Source organism: Capsicum annuum, chromosome 6 (assembly GCF_002878395.1).
Source record: "Capsicum annuum cultivar UCD-10X-F1 chromosome 6, UCD10Xv1.1, whole genome shotgun sequence".
Taxonomy (NCBI): Eukaryota; Viridiplantae; Streptophyta; class Magnoliopsida; order Solanales; family Solanaceae; genus Capsicum; species Capsicum annuum.
This window is the reverse complement of record NC_061116.1, coordinates 145,417,291-145,439,559: the sequence shown is the minus strand read 5'-3', so window position 1 is coordinate 145,439,559 and position 22,269 is coordinate 145,417,291. Positions and strand designations below refer to the sequence as shown.

General features: G+C 39.6%; 1 long non-coding RNA gene across 3 annotated transcripts; it reads right to left on the bottom strand.

Moving 5' to 3' along the window:
* Window positions 1-3,291: 3,291 nt before the first annotated feature.
* Window positions 3,292-20,662, bottom strand: LOC107874955. 3 transcript variants are annotated; one of them, XR_007057197.1, is made up of 4 exons: window positions 20,591-20,662; window positions 20,387-20,461; window positions 7,238-7,306; window positions 3,292-3,564 (listed from the first exon to the last, which is right to left on the bottom strand). It is a non-coding gene; the product is annotated as an uncharacterized LOC107874955 (long non-coding RNA). The 3 variants fall into 3 exon arrangements; XR_001675659.2 differs by lacking the exon at window positions 3,292-3,564 and having other exon boundaries at window positions 6,957-7,306; XR_001675660.2 differs by lacking the exon at window positions 3,292-3,564 and having other exon boundaries at window positions 6,957-7,306; window positions 20,393-20,461.
* Window positions 20,663-22,269: the final 1,607 nt, after the last annotated feature.

Sequence of the window (22,269 nt, the reverse complement as noted above, 5' to 3'; positions counted from 1 at the left end):
GTAGGCCTGGTACATGTAGATAACATTATACAATAATTAATCATCATGATTCATCTCTAATTTCATCATCCTAGGGTTTATTTATAGGTAAACATGAATATACATCTATACAAATCAATTCCATATAAAATTGATCACCCAACATGGATTTGAATTCAATTGATCATTCTCAACATAAACAAAACAAACCCAACATGAAATTCATAAATAAATCTATAAACTTAAACTTAGAAATTATATTCTTGGGCTTCATGGACAAAAGGAGTCCATGAATGAACACTATGCATACCTTAGTTCATGATTTCAGGAAGATTGATGGTGAAACCTTCTTGAATTTGAATCCCCAAGAGAAACCCTAGCTTGTTCTTGAGAGAAACTTGAGAGAAACTTGAGAGAAACAAGTATATTTTGGGTGAAGAATGGCTAAATAACGTGTTATTGGGTTTAAACAGGGGTAGGAAATTGACCCTTTTAACCCTTGGATGCGTCCTTAATTTTTGATAAAATTTCCTGATTTTCATCCTTGGCGCGACGCGCCACTATCGCGCCAAGTCACTAGAAAGTGACAAATGGGAAATTGCACGGTGGCGCGATATGGAGCTATCGCATTTCTACCTTGTCTACAGCCTAGAAGTTTGGCGTGACTCCCCACTATCGCGGAGCAACACAGGAAATTGACAATTGTCATTTGAGCTATCTCCGCGATGCGCTGAAGGCTCAAGTGATACACTGTCCCACTAAAAAGGCTCTAACTCTTCACTTGGGCGTCGGATTTGGGCGAATTTGGTATCGGTGGAAAGCTTATTCGATTCCCCACATGATAGAAAGTGAAAAACTTGAAAATACCATATGTACAAAAGTGGATTCATCTTGTAAAGAAAGATTCTAACATTCTTGGGAAACTTTTCAAGCTAGGAAAAGTATGGGGTATTACAATATCTCCCCCTGGAGAACATTTATCCTCGAGTGAGACTGAGTGAGAGGGAAAGAATACAAACTGACGTACATACTGAACATGACTGGCTGGAACATGATTTCATGACTGATATGAATGATGGCTGAATATAACATACTGAACATGCATATCTGATGCATGACTAATAAGGTGAATTCATGCATATTTGATGCATGACTGATAATTGACTTATGATTACATGACTGAATATTCTGATGAACTGAATTTCTCACAGTGAGAATGCATGTCTAATGCATAATTACATGCCTGAACTGATATATGAATGCATGGCCGAATATGCAAGGGTACTTAGTACCAAGTTTGTGATGAACACTGAACATGAAACTGAGTAAGAGTAAGGAGAACTGTTATCTTAACCAGAAATGCTAATGAATCCGAGATTGTCTTACTAAACATGCATGAGCAGAAACACAAGAACCTAACTGAGTTTGGTCTGATACGTGACATCGAACTGAACATCATGAACGGAACTGAGCCTCTAAATACTTAGCCCAAATCTGAGGTTCAAACTTTGAGGGTCAACTTATGAATACCCTCTACTCTAAATTGGATTCTTTATTCGAAGAGAAACTTTATATAAGACATCAGAACGTTGAGAAAATAATGGGGTATCTCCCCCTTCGGACACTATGTCCCTCTAAGAATGCTCACCCTACTGAGATACTGGGATGATGCTGGGCATCCACAAACTGATTCACGATTGAATAACTCATGCTAAAAATCTTAAGCTAAAATGAGAGCAAGTGGTCTAATAGTGCATATCATGAGTATGAAGGACTTATAACGTACCCAAATCTATGCCGCGGGAATTTTCTGATCATGGTGAGTCTGAAGAGCATAAAACCTGTTCTAACTCTGACCACTAGTGTTACTGGAAGTGACGCCCTGCTGGCATAAATCTTGTCCCTTCTGATCCCTTACTCTGCATTCTCGCAGCTTGTGGCCTGGCTTACCACATCCATAACATACCTCACTTCCTGCTCTACATACACCTAGGTGATTCCGACCATACGCTTTATAAAGAGGATAGGTAAGACTCCTGTTCTCACTACCCTGGGCCTCAGATCCTGGCGACCCATCACGACTGTCATTCCCAAACTTGGGTACTAGTGCACTAGCTAAAGATAGAGCTGGGACTGAAAGCGCATGACTATACTGAGAATGGCTACGACCCCTTGACTTAGGCTGAGCAAAGCTGAAACTACCTGTCCTCACCTTCTTATTTTGCTTTTCCTTTATCTTATTTTTTTGCTCTTCAATCTGCTGAGCATGGGTCATAAGTCTGGCTAAAGTCATATCACTATACAGCATGGAAGATCTACACTCATTAACCACGCTATCATTCACCTCTGACATAAACTTACTTATCTTGTCCCTACTGTCTGCAACCACATGAGGGGCATATCTGGCTAATTGATAAACCTAAGAGAATACTCTTTCACCATCATGGTGCCCAGCTTGAGGTTGATTAATTCTAATACCGTAGCTTCTCTCAGCTCTAGGGGAAAGAACCTCTCTAAGAAAGCTGTGAAAAATCCATCAATTTCTATAGGCCCTGCATCATCTACCCTTTTTGACTTCCACTGCTTGAACTAAGTACGAGCCATATCCTGCAACTGATATGTAGCTAGCTCAGCACTCTCAACAGTAGTCACCCCCATGATGTTAGTCACCTTATAAACCTGATCTAGGAATTCCTAAGGGTCCTCATCTGACTTAGACCCTAAAAAGGATGGATGGTTCATTTGGGTGATTTCCCGAATCCTGGCTGCAGCTGAATTGGCCATTGGGTTGGCCAGAATAACAGCTGGTCATTTATTATGAGTAGCAACTAACTGAGCAAGAGTAGTGAATGTGGTCCTGAACTCCACATGAGAAACATGATTGCCCAAAGGTTCTTTGGGCTGAGAGGCTGACTGATTTTTATTTCTTTTTTTATAAGGCATGTTCAGTAGAAGAAAGGGAGAAACGGATTAGACTGAGATATTGACGTGAGATTATGCTCACTAACACGACATGAATACTTAAAGAAGTGAAACTGTTCATAAAATATCTCATAGCCTCCTACACATAAATGGGTGCACAACACACACATGTACAAGACTCTACTAGATGCGGCTTTTTAGACTTGCTAGGACACTATTGAACCTTAGCCTCTAATACAAAGTTTGTAATGCCCCAAATCTGGTACCCAAAATGCTACTCGGTGCCCATGACCCCAAAGGACCACAAACTAACCCATGACTGATATCTGTAAACTGAGCACTAAATAATAGTAATAATATCATAAATGTGAAAACATAAACTGAAAGGCCATAAGGTTCAATACTAGTACAAAACTGAAAAATATGCTATAACAATACAAAAACAACTAAGATAATTGTCTGAACATACTGTAGTCTGAAAGCGTCTGAACTGTCTGAATAAGGAGTTGATGGGACATGTACCCAACTAACTCCAACTACTGAAATAAACTAAAAACTGAAATAGTAATATGATCATCATGTCTTTGAAGAATGAAGACTCACTGCTAACTCGAATCGCTGAACTGGGATGCTTCTGGTTCTCGGGAGCTTGTGCTTCTAAACCTATGGTATAAGACACCATAGCACAAATGCGTCAGTACTGTCTGATAGATGATCCCGAAGTCTATATATAATGATAAGGAGTGATTATATCTGACAGAGATGCAGTCCTAAATCTGATAGAACTAGCTGAGTTCCATACTGTATTTGAGTAACTAAATCTGAGATCAGTCCTATCTAGAGGGTGATCTCTAAATCTGATGATATCGTTACTAATTGACCATAGTTGAGATCAGTCCTGTCTAGTGGATGATCCCGAAGTCTATATATAATGATAAGGAGTGATTATATCTGACAGACTTAAATCTATACTACTGAGCTGAATTGACTGTATCTGACAGTCCTAATTTTGTAACTAAAACTGTGGGATGTATTTATCTAACCGACATGCCCCATACTAAGCTAACTGGGGTCCAACCAGTAACCCCAGCTGGAAGGGTGTCAGTACCGCACCACTGGCAAAGACAACTGTTGTGGAGTCAGTCCTAATCCAGCGGGTGACCTATGGGATCATTCCTATACATTTAAATATGTTAATGAGTGATCCCTCAGTATATCAGTCCTATCTAACGGGTTCCATCTCGTACCTACGCTGGCTATGTTGTTCTGGAACTTAGGGATTGCTTCTAGGGATCTCAGTCCCATCTAGCGAGTGAGTCCCCATCCCTAGGCTCGCTCGGTGCTGAATTCTACTCCCATCTGAAAGACACTAAACTGATTAAATGAACTGCGATGATTAACTGAACTAAACTGATACTAGTGGTATTGTCTAGCAGAGCTAAACTGAATTTACTGAATTCCGTTGACTGACGGAATGTACTGAGTTCTGAGGACTGACTGACAATACTGAAGTTACTGAGATTACTGAGCTACTAAAATTATTGAGATTTCTAAGATTTCCTAAGTTTTCCTGGTTCACATGACTGACTGAGTTCTATAGATTATAGCTTGACTTAGAGTATTGTGAAAACATGACATGACTCTAGGCACACAACTAAATTGTCGGGTACAAGTACCCCCAGGACTCGATGGAAAGAAACTGACATAGCATGACTTACGTGAACACATGACCAACAACACAATTCATAATTCATTTATTGAAGCACTTCATCAAACATCTTATATACATAAACTTGTACAAACATAGGGATTTCATGGTATCATGCTAGTTAGGCACTTTTTCTTCATCTAGGCATTTAATCAAACATATTGTAGGCCTGGTACATGTAGATAACATTATACAACAATTAATCATCATGATTCATCTCTAATTTCATCATCCTAGGCTTTATTTATAGGTTCACATGAATATACATCTATACAAATCAATTCCATATAAAATTGATCACCCAACATGGATTTGAATTTAATTCATTATTCTGAACATAAACAAAACAAACCCAACATGAAATTCATAAAGAAATTCATAAACTAAAACTTAGAAAAGAGATTCTCGGGCTTCATGGATGAAAGGAGTCCATGAATGAACACTACGCATACCTTAGTTCGTGATTTCGTGAAAATTAACGGTGAAACCTTCTTGAATTTGAATCCCCAATAGAAACCCTAGCTTGTTCTTGAGAGAAACTTGAGAGAAACAAGTATATTTTGGGTGAAGAATGGCTCAATCATGTGTTATTAGGTTTAAATAGGGGTAGGAAATTGACCCCTTTAACCCTTGGATGCGTCTTTAATTTCAGAGAAAATTTCCCGATTTCATCCTTGGCGCAACGCGCCACTATCGCACCCAGTCACTGGAAAGTGACAAATGGGAAATTACATGATGGCACAATGCAGAGCTATCGCGTTGCCACCTTTTTTGCAACTTGGAAGTTTGGTGCGACGCGCTACTATTACGGAGCAACACTAAAAATTGACAATTTCCATTTGAGCTATCTCTGCGACGCACTGAAGGCTTAGGTGATACACTGTCTCACTAAAAATGCTCTAACTCTTCACCCGGGTGTCGGATTTTGGCGAATTTTGTATCGATGGAAAGCTTATTTGATTCCCCACATGGTAAAAAGTGAAAATCTTAAAAATTATACGTGTACAAAAGTGGATTCATATTTCAAAGAAAGCTTCTAACATTCTTGGGAAACTTTTTAAGCTAGGAAAAGTATGGGGTATTACAATATGTCTCCATGCAAAATGAAGAGGTGCATTAATGAAGATGTTTTGGCCAAAGGCTTGATAAGAGTCAAGAAAACCCACAAGATAGTGAAGGAAATGAGGAGCGACTTCTCCAAGTTACATCAAACAGGGGAGTCTCATTCAACCACAATACCGGCGCACCTAATTGAAAGAACAAATGGAGAGATGCCGAATGGTATGGTAACAAATGCTATTGTCACACAAAGTGGGAAACCTATTGGTAATGTCATGGAGCTTGATGATGATCCTGATGAAAGAGAAAATGATGAGTAAACAAATGTGAAGAGAAAAAGGGCGAATGATGATGAGTTAAAGTCAAATGAAGTTATCCTTGAAAATTTAAAGGTGAAAGAATCTCAAATTGTCTCCATGCCACCAACTACAATTCCTTTCCTTTTCCTCAACGACTCAAGAAAAAAGGGGGGAAATGCCAAATTCAAGAAGTTTCTTGATAAATTTACCAACCTCTCCATCAGTATTCCTTTGATTTAAGCCTTGAAAGATATGTCAGGGTATGCTAAGTTTATGAAGGAATTGGTCTCCAAAGAGCGGCTTGTGGAAGATGAGACAATAGAAGTGACTCATCATTGCAGTGCAATTATGTCAAGCACGCAGGCGGAAAAGAAGAATAACCTTGGTGCTTTCACAATCCCGTGCACCATTAGAATGTTCAAGTTTTCAAAGGCCTTATGTGACCTCAGGACGAGTGTAAATTTAATGCCATATGCCATATTTCACAAGCTAGGAATGGGAAAACCTCAACCTACCACAATGAAATTACTAAAGGCCAACCGGACCATCAAGAAACCTATTGGGATACTTCATGATGTGCTAGTTAAAGTCGACTGGTTCATCTTCCCGACCGACTTCATGACCCATGATTATGCTTTAGACCATGAAATCCCTATTATTCTCGAAAGGCCATTTTTAGCCACCGTGAGAGCATTGATGGATATAGAGTGCGGCGAGATAAAATTCCATCAAATGATGAAGAGGTTTCTTTCAATGTATGCAAGTCCATAAAACAACCAATGGAATTACAATAAATTTCGGTGATTGATGTCATCGATGATAAGGTGTCGAATTATGTCGATGTGAGTTTGGTGAATGGCCCAATGGTGGGAGTCTTGTGGAATTATTGACATGACCTAAACCAGGGCCTAGTCATGTCAGGTGCCTCAAGCCCAACCGGTATCGGAGACCACCCCCAATACCCAACTATAACAACCCTACACCTGATGTTGGATGAATTTCAATTTTATGAGATAACAAAATGGAACAATCATAAGCAAATATAGTCAAACGGTGATAGCCCCAATACCAACACCAATGGCAAGGATGACACTAATACCGACATAGCCCATACCAACCCAAAGTAGTCTCACAAAGCCTCTATCCGAAATCAAAACAACATCCAGTCAGGACATGCCCCTGACCATAGCCAAAAGCATAGTTTAAGAAATAAAAGAATGCAGCGATGACCATAACATGAAATGGAGCCTTTCGGAGTATGGAAGCTCACCACTTCAATCCAATATAAGCTATTCCCAAATCTAAGATCACTGAACAGCAGGAGTAGTATGTTCGGTTCCTGCATCGCGTGGGGATATAGCACCCAAAGACGGGTTAGTGGGTTAACTCTAGCATGTACTCAAGAGTAAAGATAAAATAATGCCAACATTTAAAACCAAGTAAATAACCATATTCAATCACATCCATATATATATATATATATATAATCCATGCCGGAAAAGAGAGTTAGGTTTAGCATGCATTTAAAACCTTTAATCTAGGTTATGTAGCTTGATCATCCTAAAACATCCCACAGGCTATATGGGTCCAGTGTTACCCCCTGAATGGGCCCTAGTGCGTATAGCCACACGAACCAGAAATATTATAGGGGTAAGGGATTCCCATTTACCCTTTACCCTCCATGATACATATATACGATTATAAATTTAAGTCATTCCCGTGTACCCCACAAGTATATGGTCACCATAACCAACCCTCATGTTGACAAACATGAGTTTCCAGTGTCCATCCATTGGACACATGCCTTCACAATTAGCTATTAAAACCCGCCATTATTGCCTAATTAAAACCTTTAGCACATAACCAAACCACTAATTCCAGAGTTAATTACCAAGGCATTACGTAGTGGTATCGCCATACCGACCATAACTTACAAGCAATTTCACTAGCCAAACCTTAGAGAATTTCCATGTACCCAACATAATTACCAATTAAACCAAAACCATGGCCACCAAGGCCTTTCAAAGCATTTAAAACCATTTAAACCAATTTAAGTTCCGTAACCATATTATGCAATGCAATAGTTTCAATGAAAGTCAAACTATGTGACAAAACCATTCTTATAGGTAGTTTACCAAACATATTAAGGGCATATAGTTTAAAAACCCAAAACCTAAGGACCAATTGACCATTCCCATGAAATAACATTTTCAATTCCACAATTTAAACAAGAAAACTATAAGAAAAAATGGGAAAACAATATTAATCCATTAACAGCCAAAACCCCAACATATAGTTCAAAACCAAACAATACCCACAATTAAACCAAGAAAACCATTCATTAAAATATGAATTTAGTTGAACAAACAATGAGGGAGGAGTAACATGCCTTAGATACCAAACAACACCGAGAGATTTGCTCTTGAAACTCCCTAACTAATCACCTTGAGAAAACCCTAGCCTCTTTCTTGAACCAAAATCTTGAGAGAGATTTTGAGAGTGTTTAAAGTTTTTTTGATTGAAAGTAATAGGGTAAATAAAGTTCCAATAGTGTTTAGAGTCATGGTGTCAAAAGAAGTTAGGAGGAGAAATATCCAGAATAGCCTAACTTAAACTGTAAAAATTCCCGCAGGTGGGTACGGTTTGGGTATGTCACTTGTACCCTATCATATGAGTAGTACCCTTAACTCATACCCAGGACATAAAGTTGGACATCGCATACTGTCCATCATACGAATCTCCTTTCCTAAGTCGTACCATCACTATAGGACAAGTACCCACCTAGTCGTACCCTAAGCAGAACATCAAGGCTAGATGATGAACAACATACGGTTTGGACTATACCACTTGTATCATGTACATACGACTCTTATGATGTCCACTCAAACCTTGGATAGTGAATGTCCTACCACACATGATTATCATATGACTTGCACTACTAAGTCATACCTACATAATAGGACTAGTAAGCTTGAGTTGTATGATGGCCAGAGAGTTCAAAACCCAGGAAATTTCTAAGGACCAGAACCTGGGGTATTTCAATTCTCCCCCACTTGGAACATTCATCACTAAATAAAGGAACAAGGTAGTACAAGCACGATTACACCCTAATATCTCAACACCGACCTTTAACTAAGTTAGAAAACAAAGATATAAGGAATTTAATCTTTTCTTTAACAAAGTTTGAAAATGAGGACGTTATGAAGAACGCATATCTTTCTCATGAATTTTCAGAGCAGAAAATAAGAATGGTACTTAGACTTTATATCCTCTTCTACTTCCTAAGTAGGTTCTTCAACCCTATGGTTCCTCTAAAGAAACTTTACCGAAGCCACATCCTTGGGCCACAACTGATGAACCTAACAATCTAAGATCTTAACCAGGATCTCCTCATAAGATAGGGAATCCAAAATACCAATATCCTTGATAGGCACAACATGCGATAGATCGCCAAAACACACCAGGTGAATAGAGTTCAAGATAGAAGGTAAATCCAACTCATATGCAACATTACCAATCCTTCTCAAAATCATAAAAGGACCCACATATCAGGGACTGAGCTTTCCTAACCACATCACTCCCTTTATAGGAGACACCTTTAGGAACACCCTATCTCCAACCTCAAACTCCAATTCCCTTCGCCTCACATCTTCATATGACTTTTGGTAACTTTAGATGACCTTAAGTCTATCCCCAATCACCTTTACCTTCTCCATGGCTTGGTGAACCAAATTTGGGCCAAACATCTCTGCCTCACCAACCTCGAACCACCTAATAGGAGACCTACACCTCCTACAGTACAAGGCCTCAAATGGAGCCATCCCAATACTAGATTGCTAGCTATTATTATAAGCAAACTCCACTAGAGGCAAATGCTCAACCCAACTACCACCATAATCAATCACACAAGCACGTTGCATGTCCTCCACTTTTTGAATAGTCCTTTCTGCTTGCCCATCCGACTATGGGTGGAAATAAGTACTAAGTCTAACCTTAGTCTCTAAACCTTTTGGAATGACCATCAAAAGTGAGATGTAAACTGTGTACCACAATCAGAGATGATAGAAACAAGCATCCCATGCAACTTCATAATCTTATAGAGATACAACCTCGCATAATCCTCAGCCGAGAAATTAGTCCTTACTATTAAAAAAGTGAGACAACTTTGTCATCCTACCCATGATGATCCAAACCAAATTAAATTAGTTCAGAGACCAAGGAAGACCGATAGCACAATATATGTTGATCACTTCCCACTTCCACTTTGGCAACTCAATTTCTTGATATAATCCCTTGGGCCTTATGATGAGTGGTGATTTTACCACTCATTTTCACTCAACCTCCATGCATATTACCTTGCTTTAAATGAATAAATGAGACATAATTATGATTAAATGCACTAATATGCACACTTTGTAGGCATAGAGTTGATAAGATCAAAGAATATGGATTGGAGCTGAAAACGATAAAAAGAAAGCAAAAAAGTGCAGCTGAAAACATAGAGTAGAATGGCCTCAGTTATCATGGTCGCGGTCTGATGATCGCAAACACGGTATTCAAGCATGGTCAATCAACCACATTCACGTAAGATGATTGCGGTCGCAGTTGCTGCGGTCGCGGCCAAGCTAGTGCGATCGCGATTTAGCAAAAGATTTCAACCCAAGGGAAAAACTGAAAATGCACGTGGTTGATCCCAAATTTGACAAAAGAGGACTCAAACCCTAAGCATCTCATTCATTCATACTCATAACATTCCATCTTCCCCAATAGTTAGGTTTTGGTTCTTGAGTTCATAGCCTCCATTCTTGGAGAAGACAATATTGTATAAATTTTGGGTGAAGAATACATTGGAGAAACCGCTAAATGAAGGACTAACTCACTTCCATTGGAGATTTGTGGGATTCCAAAGTTTGAAGTACATTCACTTAAGCATTAATAAATTATTTCAATGGACATTATGGGTATGTAATTCCTCGAAAGATTCCAAGCTAAATTTTGTCCTTAAAAGTATCAAGCATAGGATTCTAGAGTGAATTATACTCAACTCCCTGTGGAATTCTTTAAATTTTAACTTTTCATTATGTAGGTGACTGAATAAGATTCTCGTAGATATAAGATTCATCCAAAATGGATACCCGGTGAGGGAGTTATGGCTATTTTATGTGCTAGTCATAAAACATCATCATTCAGGTATTTAGCGCGTGGCGGAGGATCCCAATTTTGCATTCGTCAATTTCCAGTGAGACTCCGCGATCATGGTGCATCACGGAGTGAGACAATTTCCCAATTGGCTATTTCCAATGAGCCACTGCAATTGTGGTGCATTGCGGTGGCCCATAAAATCGGGCACCAATTATATTTTTACTCCATCTCATTAAGGGTAAAAATGGTACTTCTCTAACCCCTTATCATCTCTAACACGGGGTTTAATCCCAAGAACACCAAAGTAATTTTATTTTCATCAAAATCTCAAGAAACTCCATTAGGATTTCAGACTAAAAATCCTCATAGCTCAAAATTTAACCGTGGGTTTTAGAAGATAATTGGAGATTTGGAATCCTCGTATCGTAGGCTCCAAGAATCATCCATTTACTTTCTGAAATAGAGGTACATGGGGTTGTCCCAAATTTCACGGGCATGAATTTTGAAAAGAATTTACACAAGACCTTACTATCTTTATGTATACATATATTTTTACAAATGGAGTTTTGTTTTAATATCAATAACATGTTTTGTGATATGTTATTGAAAGAAATATTGAAATATCATAGGGTTGTTGGCTTGCATATATTTCAATTGTTGAATTTTGAACATGTGATCTGAATTTCGAAAAGGTGCGATGTATATGAATTGTGAATTCTTTAAATCCCCCATGATAATGTTTTATACCCCACACTATACTTGTGTTAAACCATTGAGAGCATGAGTTTTTTCAATTGACATGATATTACTCATAAATGATAAAGTTTCTTGAAACTATTACATGTTGAGAACCATGGTGCATGTGTTTGATATGTATGAAAGTTTTATATATGTGCATGTTGTAAATGGCATGAAAACTTGGAGAATTGATGTGGTACTGTGACTTGCAAGTCAATGGTCTGATGATACCATATAAATGTATGCCATGATAGAGTTAGAGTTTGATTTAAGAGAGTTAGATGGTTACCCGAAGAAAGTACGAGTTGAAAGACTCTATGCTAGAAACCGTGATTTGCCGACATGGGATTATGGTACTATGCATTGTGATGTTGTGTACCTTGATTCATGTTGTCCCAAATTGGGACTATGGTTAGGTGCCCTACTTTGTGATCTTGTCCACTACCATGACATGTTGACTTGATTAGGAATTTTGGCACCCTGCTGTGTGATCTTACGTGTCCCTCTTATAGATACTCCAATCCTTGCGGTAAACTTGGATTGGGGGCTTGGCCACCGAGTCAAGGGTGGATTCCATATAGCCCGTGGAATTACAGATTGTAGGGTGTACCATCTAGCTAAAAGTAAGACAAAGAGTGAGTCATGGTTTCAAAGAAATGTTTCAAAGTTTTTAAAATGCCCATGTGATTTCTTACTATATGATATGTTTATCAACTGTTTTAAATTGTACCCATATATATTGATTATAAATGACTTTTTTGGATTAGCTCTACGTACCGGTACATCTATATTGACCCTCTTCCCTTCCAGCCTCTAAGGTTCTGAGTCACAGTCTAGGGGTCAAGATAAGTAGTAGATAATTCAGACAGCAGAAGAGATTGTGCAGTGGTGAGCGTTCTATATTTTGGAAGGCCAAATGTCTTACAGATATTCATCATTCTACAGTTTTGGTCTACTAGGAGACTTGCCCCAGACTTCAGATAGTATTGTTTTGAGATTTAGTAGAGATTTCGTAGACTGAGTCAAATGTTATTTAGATATTGTTGGAGTTTTCCTTTATTTTTAAACTAATTTTAGAGTATGACCATGTTTTCGTATTCGATTTATAATTCCGTATTTCCTTTTATTATATGAATGTTGTGCACGATTACCAGATAGAGTGGGACATCTAGGCCTTCATGGGTTGGATGTCCGTCATGGCCAGGACCTAGTTTGGGTTGTGACAAACTTGGTATCAGAGCACGGTTCACAATCCCAGGGTATCTACAAAATCGCGTCGAGTAGAGTCTTGTTTATGGGTGTGTAGCGTGCCACACTTATAAGCAGGAAGCTACTAGGAGTTTAGGAAAGTGTTCCCCCTCTTTGTGATTTAGTTCGTGCTTTAGAGTCTAAATTAGAACTGTCCTCTAATCAGTGATCCATTGTATTTTAGAAAATAGTCATGCCTCCTCGTCGTTCCAGCAACCAGACTACTCAGGATGATAAAGTCCACCCCACTCATGGCATGTGGACCCATAACAGAGCCCACACCCTAAAACTTATTCCTACTCTGGGAGTACCTCCAGTCCCGACCAGTCCTCCTCGAGCTCCGAGGACAAATGTTAACCATCCCCAGTCTTCTTAGAGGGACATATCGAATGCAGAATTTAGGCAGTCCATTCACATGCTTGTACAGCTGGTAGCCACACAGACTTTGATGTCAGAAGATATTGGGTCTGCATCTGTCACTTCTGAGGCCACTAGGGTGTGCCAGTTCATGAGAATGAACCCGCCTAAATTTTATACCACTAAAGTAAAAGAGGACCCTAGGAGTTCATAGATGAAATGGAGAAGATTTTCAGAGTTATGCATGTGGATCAGGTGGAAGGGGTTAAGTTAGCAGTGTACCAACTTAAGGATATAGAGAACCAATGGTACAATGACTGGGAGGATACGAAAGGGGAGAGTGCTGAGCCCACAGTTTGGGATGAGTTCGTGGGAGCTTTTCTTGACAGATTATTTCCTCTAGAGTTGAGGGAAGCTAAAGCAGAGGAATTCATAAATCTTAAACAAGGGAAGATGAGTTTCCATGAGTACACTCTGAAGTTTAATCAACTGGCTCGTTATGCACCAAAAATAATAGGAAATATGAGGGCCCGAATGAGGAAATTTGTATCCGGCCTTTTCGATGATCTAGCACTTGAATGTCAAGAGGCGATGCTAAATAGGGAGGTGGACTTTTCTAGACTGTCAGTCCACATGCAACAGGTAGAAGAGAAGAAAAAGAAAATGTCTAAATCTAGAAAGAAAGACAGGCAGGCGAAGAGAGCCAGAACAGTGGATCAGAACCACAGTCAGCCACAGAGTGGTAACTGGGGTGGTAAATAGCAAAATAAGAAGTTTTGGGGCAAGGTGCAGTCTGCAGCTAGTGCCCCAGCACCCAGACCCCTAGTTGATAGGCGATTCAGAATTTTCAGATTAGTCAGGGACCCAAAGCTCAAGATACTCAGTCATAGGGTAGTGTGGCACAACCCGCCAGATCTTTTCCCCGTTTAACACCTGTGGAAGAATCATCCTGGAAAGTGTTACTTCGAGAGGAGAAATTTTTATTATTGCGGTCAGGTAGGACACCTTCAGAGAGATTGCCCTGATATAGTAGGTAATGTTAGGGGAGCCAAGTCACAGGCGAATTCTTCTGCACCAGCACCTCAGAAGGGAGCCACTTCAGCTACCGGGAATAGTGGCAACCAGCTATATGCTTTGACCAACCGCCAGGAGGCAGAGGCCTCTCCACATGAGCCTGCACTATCATCTGGGTAAGGTAAATGTGGTAGCCAACGCCCTCAGTAGATTGTCTATTGGTAGCCTCTCTCATATTGAGGAAGGAAAGAGAGAAATGGTGAAGGATGTTCATCGACTTACAAATCTTGGAGTGCGACTCTTAGATTCTGAAGATGGAGGAGTGGTGGTGCATGAGATAGCTAAATCATCCCTTCGTGCAGAAGTTAAAGAAAAGCAGGTCGGAGATCCCATCTTGATGCAGATAAAGAGTGATGTGGGTCAACAGAAGGTGATGTCATTTGGGATTGGTGGTGATGGCATTTTGAGATATCAGGGTAGGTTGTGCGTGCCAGATATAGATGGTCTGAGGCAAAGAATCCTTGACGAAGCTTACACTTTGAGGTATGTTATTCACCCAGGCTCTACTAAGATGTACCATGATCTGAAATCAATGTATTGGTGGAATAATATGAAGCATGATATGGTTGACTTTGTTTCCAACTATTTGAATTGCCAATAAGTTAAAGTGGAGCATTTAAGGCCAGGTGGTTCTTCCCAAGAGATAGGTTTACCCTAGTGGAAGTGGGAGATAATTAATATGGACTTCATTACAGGGATTTCGAGGTCCCGAAACCAGTATGATTCCATTTGGGTAATTGTAGATAGGCTGACCAAGTCTGCCCACTTTCTACCTGTCAGGACTAACTACTTGGGAGAGGATTATGCCAAGCTGTTCATTGCCGAATAAGTTCATTTTCATAGGGCACCTGTGTCCATCATATTATACCGAGGTACACAGTTTTCTTCTCAATTTTGGAGATCTTTTCAGAGAGGCTTACGTACCCAAGTGAACCTAAGCACTGCTTTCCACCCTCAGACTGATGGGCAAGCTGAGCGCACTATTCAGACCCTTGAGGACATGTTGAGGGCCTATTTGATTTATTTTAAAGGAACTTAGGTGAAGAACTTGCCCCTAATAGAGTTCGCGTATAATAACAGTTTCCATTCCAGTATTAAGATGGCACCATTTGAGGCATTGTATGGAAGAAGATGCAGGTCACCAATAGGGTGGTATGAAGTGGGTGAGACGCAGATGTTGGGCCTGATCTTGTTCATCAAGCAATGGAGGATGTGAAATTCATTAGAGAACGACTTCAGACAGCCTAAAGTCATCAGAAGTCCTACGTCAATGTTAGGAGAAGAGGTTTAGAGTTTAAGGTTGGAGATTGGGTGTTTCTCAAGGTTTTTCCCATGAAGAGAGTCATGCGGTTTGGGAAGAAAGGTAAGCTGAGTCCTCGCTATATAGGACCATATCAGATTTTGAGAAGGGTAGGTGCAGTCGCCTATGAGTTAGAATTGCCTGCCAGTTTGGGTTTTATTCATCCGGTATTTCATATATCTATGTTGAAGAAGTGCATTGGATACCATTCTTTAGTGTTTCCTGTCGAAGAAATCAAAGTGACAGACTTCTTATCCTGTGAAGAAGAGCCTGTAGAAATTTTGGATCGCCAAGTTAGAAAATTGAGAAACAAAGAGATTGCCTCAGTTAAAGTGTTGTGGAGAAACCAAAAAATTGAAGAAGTAACTTGGGAATCCGAAGTTGACATGAGAGTTAGTTACCCAAACTTTTTGACCCAGTGGATGACGAAATGGAAGGTATAATCCTTGCCTTATTCTTTCTATGCCTTAGTATGCTTGAAGTCATGCTTGTCTGTGTTCCACGTCAACATTCGGGGATGAATGTTCCCAAGGAGGGATATTGTAAAAAATTTGTCCCTAAAAGTATCAATCATGGGCTTCTAGAGTGAATTATACTCAACTCCTAGGGATATTGTTGGAGTTTTCTGTCATTGTTAAACTAATTTCAGAGTATGACCATGTTTCGTATTCGATTTATAATTTCACATTTTTCTTTTTTTATCTGAATATTGTACACGATTACCAGATAGAGTGGGACATTCGGGCCTTCATGGGTCGGATGTCCATCACGGCCAGGCCCTAGTTCGGGTCATGACAGGGTATATCTTTGCTTATTTATCTTATGCTAGATCTCCCTCTTGGGGTTATGTGTGAATAGGGATTAAAGAGTGTGTGGTTTGTTATTGGTAGCTTCTATTTGGTAGTTCATGTTGATGGGTTTTATCATTGCTATGCTAACTTGGTTGGGATTTATGGGTGAAAGCCCCGAATACCCACATGGGTTTGATGGGTGAAAACTCCAAGCTCTAGAAAGCTCATAGACATCTTCTAAAGAAGGGTTTTAGGTAAACTTTAGGAGTCCACATCATCCTTGAAAGAGTGATATGGGAACCAAAGCAATAGTAAACAATTATGTGTGTAGTTTGCTAATCTATCACCATCTTAGACATAAGGGTGGTTGTGAAGTTAACTATACCATTGGTATTATCCTAGAAATAGGGATGCCTAGATTGGGATTTGGTTACCAATTGTTGAACACACCCTTTAGGTATTTGAAAGAATCATTGGGTGAAAGTTTGGTGTTTTGTTGAAAGACTAGCATCAAAACCTATAACCGAACCCACCTATACTTGATCTACTAATATTGAAGTTAATCATTATCATCCACATGTAACTTCCCTTAGTAATACATAATCCCAAGATCCGTACTTAATTGTTTACAAACTCTAATTATTCGTAGCCTCGAATTTATACTAGAAAACCCTGAAAAAAAAAACAATAGTGTAGACTCCTATCTCCCCCATTTTTATCTTTTTGTACTATTGGTTTGAATTTAACTTGTATCTATTATTTTGAATTAACTTGATTTCTAGTCACATTGTTCCTCGTGGATTCGACCCCCACTCCAAAGTTGGGTAAATATATTGACAACGACTATTTCGCACTTAAATTGACGTGTAAGTAGAGCATTATCACCTCATGTGCTCAACTTTCACTTGTTGACACACCATACACTTGGCCACAAAATTCGACACATCCCTCTTCATATTTTTTCACTAATAAATCTCCTTAAGGTCATGATACATTTTTGTTGAACCGGGATGAACAACATTGCAGGACTTATGCACCTCAGCAAAGATCCAATGCATAACCTCCCTTGGAACCACAAAGTACCATCACCACTAATCTCAAAAGCCATCACTTTCTGCCCACCTATATCACCCTTGATCCTTATTAACATAGGATCTAACATCTACTTCTCCTTGATCTCATCACCAAGAGACGACTGTGCCACTTCCTGCACCGACACACCACCATCCTCAGAGTCCAAGAGACGAATTCCAAGGTAATCTAAACGGTGAATGTCCTTCACAAACTCCAACTTCTCCTTATCCACATGACCTAGACTCTCTATGGATAACCTGCTAAAAGCATAAGCAACCATGTTAGCTTTACCTGGGTGGTAGTGAAGACTCATGTCGTAATCCTTGAGGAGCTCAAGCCATCTCCTTTGCTTGAGGTTAAGATTTATTTAAGTAAACACATATTGTAAGCTTTTATGATCAAAAAAGATATCCACATGCACCCTATACAAATAGTGACGCCAGACTTTTAACGCAAACACCACAACTAACAATTCCAAATCAAGAGTCAGATAATTCCTCCCATGCACCTTTAACTACCTAGAAGCATAAGTTATCACCTTAACATCCTGCATTAAAACACACCCAAGTCCCATACTGCACGCATCACAATAGACCACAAACCCAGCAGTGCTTTCAGGTAAGGTAAAAACCAGAGCCAAAGTTAGCTTATCCTTCAGCTTCTCAAAACTAATCTCACAAGCATCAGACCACAAGAATTTTACCTACTTTTGAGTCAACTTAGTCAACAAGGAAGCTATAGTTGAGAAAATTTACCCAAATCTCCTGTAGTAACTAGCTAAACCCAAGAAGATCTCAGTATCAGTTGGAGTCGTGGGTCTAGGCCACTTCTAAACCATTGCAACCTTTTGAAAATCCACCATGATCCCTTCACAAGAAATGATATGACCCAGAAAAGTGATAATGTTTAACCAGAATTCATATTTCAAAAACTTGGCATTCAACTGCTTCATCTTCAAGGTCTACAACACCATACGGAGGTGATTCGCATGATCCACCTCGCTCTTTGAATACACAAGAATATCATCTATGAACATAATGATGAACAAGTCCAGAAACTAACAGAAAACCCTATTCATCATATCCATGAATGTCATCGGGGCATTGGTCAACCCAAAAGACATAACCAGAAACTCAAAATGCCCATACTGGGTATGACCCAACTGGAACCATGTTCACCCCTGAAACAACCTTACCAATAGGACAATTTCTAAGTATATGTCCTAGCTGACTACAGTTGAAGCGCCTATCCCCCGTCATCACAGAAACCCCAATGCATTCTACCACAAAACCTGCAAGAAGGATATGATGGAGAAGACTAGGGCCCACTAGTCTGAGATTAGGCACCCTATGCACTGAAGTTGTTTCCACCTTGGAATCTTCTGTTACCCGACGGCTCTGGTTAGGGAGCACTAGCCATTGAGTATGACCTAAAATTGCCCCACTTCTTCTTGGGACAACCCTGATCAGAGAACCTAAACTTCTTGCCCTGCCTCTTTCCTATTTCAGCCTATTTCTTCTTCTCTTCCTCTACCTTATGCATGTACATAACAAACCTAGAGATATCTATCTCCTTGATCAACAAAGCAGCCTTACTCTCTAATATCAAATCGCTAGACAACCCGAAAAAGAACTTCTTTATTCTAGAAACCACTTTCGGAGCATACCAAAACAACTGGTGAAACTTCAAGGCATACTCCTTGACTGACATCTTACCATGCTTCAGATTAACAAACTCTTCCGCTTTTGTTTCCCTCTACTCCTAAGGAAAGAAGCATTCCAGGAAAGCATTAGAAAAATCCTCCCACAGAGATGACTCAACATTGTCGCCCCTTGACTGTTTCCATTCCTCATACCATTGGTACGCTACATCCTTCAGCTGATGGGCGGCAAACTTCACGCCCTCTACATTCATGGCATGCATAACACGAAAGATTTTTTCCATCTCATCCAGAAAACCTTGAGGATCCTCCTTAACCTTAACACTCATAAAGGTCAGAGTATTCAACCTCATGAATTGGCCAACCCTTGTGGCCTTAGAAGATGGAATAACAGGAACACCACGCTCAGACTTAGTAGCTACCAAATATGCCAACATGTGAATAGATTGATAAAACTCAGCGTTCGTCACTTCATCTTGAGGAATCTAAGATGGACTAGAGAAAACCTGTGGAACTCTAGAACAATCTAGAATTGGACCCCTAGATCGGGTGTGGATCCTATTAGTAAAACAGGCCCCAACAGCATTTTTCTCAGTTGGGGTAAAAGGGTTTCCATGAGCTTCAGATGTTGAGGAGGCATGATCTGAAAAGCAAAAAATGGGAATTGGAGAAGAATTTAGGACCTTAGACTCTACAACTTGAAAATGAAACACAAGAAAGGAAAACATTCCTAAATGCCTTGTAGCCTCTCCCAGATGAGTATAGTGCACTACACACCCTTAAAAGAGACTTTACACGACACGGCTTTGTGGACTCCTAATTGACCATGAACCTAGGGCTCTGATACCAATCTGACACAACCCGAACCAGGGCCTAGTCGTGTCGAGTGCCTCAAGCCCAACCAGGATCAGAGACCACCCCCAATGCCTAACCATAACCACCCTACACCAGATATCGAATGAATTTCAATTTTATAACATAACAATAAGGAACAATCATAAATCAAATACAGTAAAACGGTGATAACCCCAATACCAATACCAATGCCAAGGCTGAAACCAATATCGACACCGCCTGTTCCACCCCAAAGTAGTCTCACAAAGCCTCTATCTAAAATCAAAATAGCATCCAGTTAGGACATGGCCGGGACAATAGCCAAAACCAAAGTCTAAGAAATAACAAAAATATGAAGAGAAAACCATAACATGAAATGGAGCCTTTCAAAAGATGGAAGTTCACCTCTTCAATCCAACACAAGTTGCTCCCCAATCCAAGATCACTAAGAAGGAGAAGTAGTAACTGGTTCCTGCATTGGATGGGGATACAACGCCCGAAGATAGGTTAGCGGGTGAATGCTAGCATGTACTCAGGAGTAAGGAAAAACTAATGCCAACATTTAAAACCAAGTAAATCACCATATGTAATCACATACATATATATATATATAATCCATGCCAGGAAAGGGAGTCAGGTTTAGCATGCATTTAAAACTTTTAACCTGGGTTGTGTAGCTTGACTGTCCTAAAACCACCCACGAACTACAAGGTTCCAATGTTACCCCCCTAAATGGGCCCCAGTAGGGGATTCTCGTGTATCCTTCGGCCTCCATGATACATATATATATGATAATAAACTTAGGATATTCTCGTGTACCCCACAAGTATATGGTGACCATGACCAACCCTTATGTCGGCAAATATGAGTTTCTAGTGTCCGTTCATTGGACTCGCACCCTCATGGTTAGCTATCATAACCCATCACTATTGCCCAATAAAAACCTTTAGCATATAACCAAATAGAGTTAATTACCAAAGTATTATATAGTGGTATCATCATACCGACTATAGCTTGCAAGCAATGTCATTATTCAATCCTTAGGGGATTCCCATGTACCCCACATGATTACCAATTAAACCAAAATCATGGACACCAAGGCCTTTCTAAAGCATTTAAACCCATTTAAACCAATTTAAGTTCCATAACCATATTATGAAATGCAATGTTTCAATGAAAGTCAAACTATGTGACAAAACCATTCTTATAGGCATTTTAACAAACATGTTGAGGGCATATAGTTTCCAAAACCAAAACCAAGGACCAATTGACCATTCCCATGAAACCATATGTTCAATTCCACAATTTTAACATGAAAATCATAAGGAAAACATGGGAAAATAATATTCATCGATTAACAACCAAAACCCCAACATATAGTTCAAAACCAAACAATACCCACAATTAAACCATGAAAACCATTCACTAAAACATGAATTTAGTTGAACTAAAAATTAGGGAGGAGTAACATGACTTCAATACCAAGGAAGACAAAGAGATTTGCTCTTGAAATCCCCTAATTGAATTAACAAGAGGAAACCCTAGCCTCTTTCTTGAACCAAGATATTAAGAGAGATTTGAGAGTGTTTAAAGTGTTTTTGATTGAGAATAATAGGGTAAATAAAGTCCCAATAGTGTTTTAAGTGGTGGGGTCAAAAGAAGTTAGGAGGGGAAATGTCTAGAATACCCTCAACTTAAACAGTAAAAATTGTCGCAGGTGGATATGGTTTGGGCACCTCACTCGTACCCCATCATACGAGTAGTACCCCTAACTCGTACCCAGGACATAAAGTTTGACATTACACACTATCCACCATCCGAATCCCTTTGTCTAAGTCATACCATCACTATACGACAAGTACCTACCCAGTCGTACCCTAAGAAGAACGTCAAGGCTAGATGTTGAACAACATATAGTTTGGACTATATCACTAGTATCATATACATATGACTCTTATGTTGTCCACTCGTAACTTGGACATAAAATGACCTACCACACACATGATTATCATACGACTTGGGCTACTAAGTCGTATCCACATCATACGACTAGTAAGATTGAGTCATATGATGTCTAGAAAGTT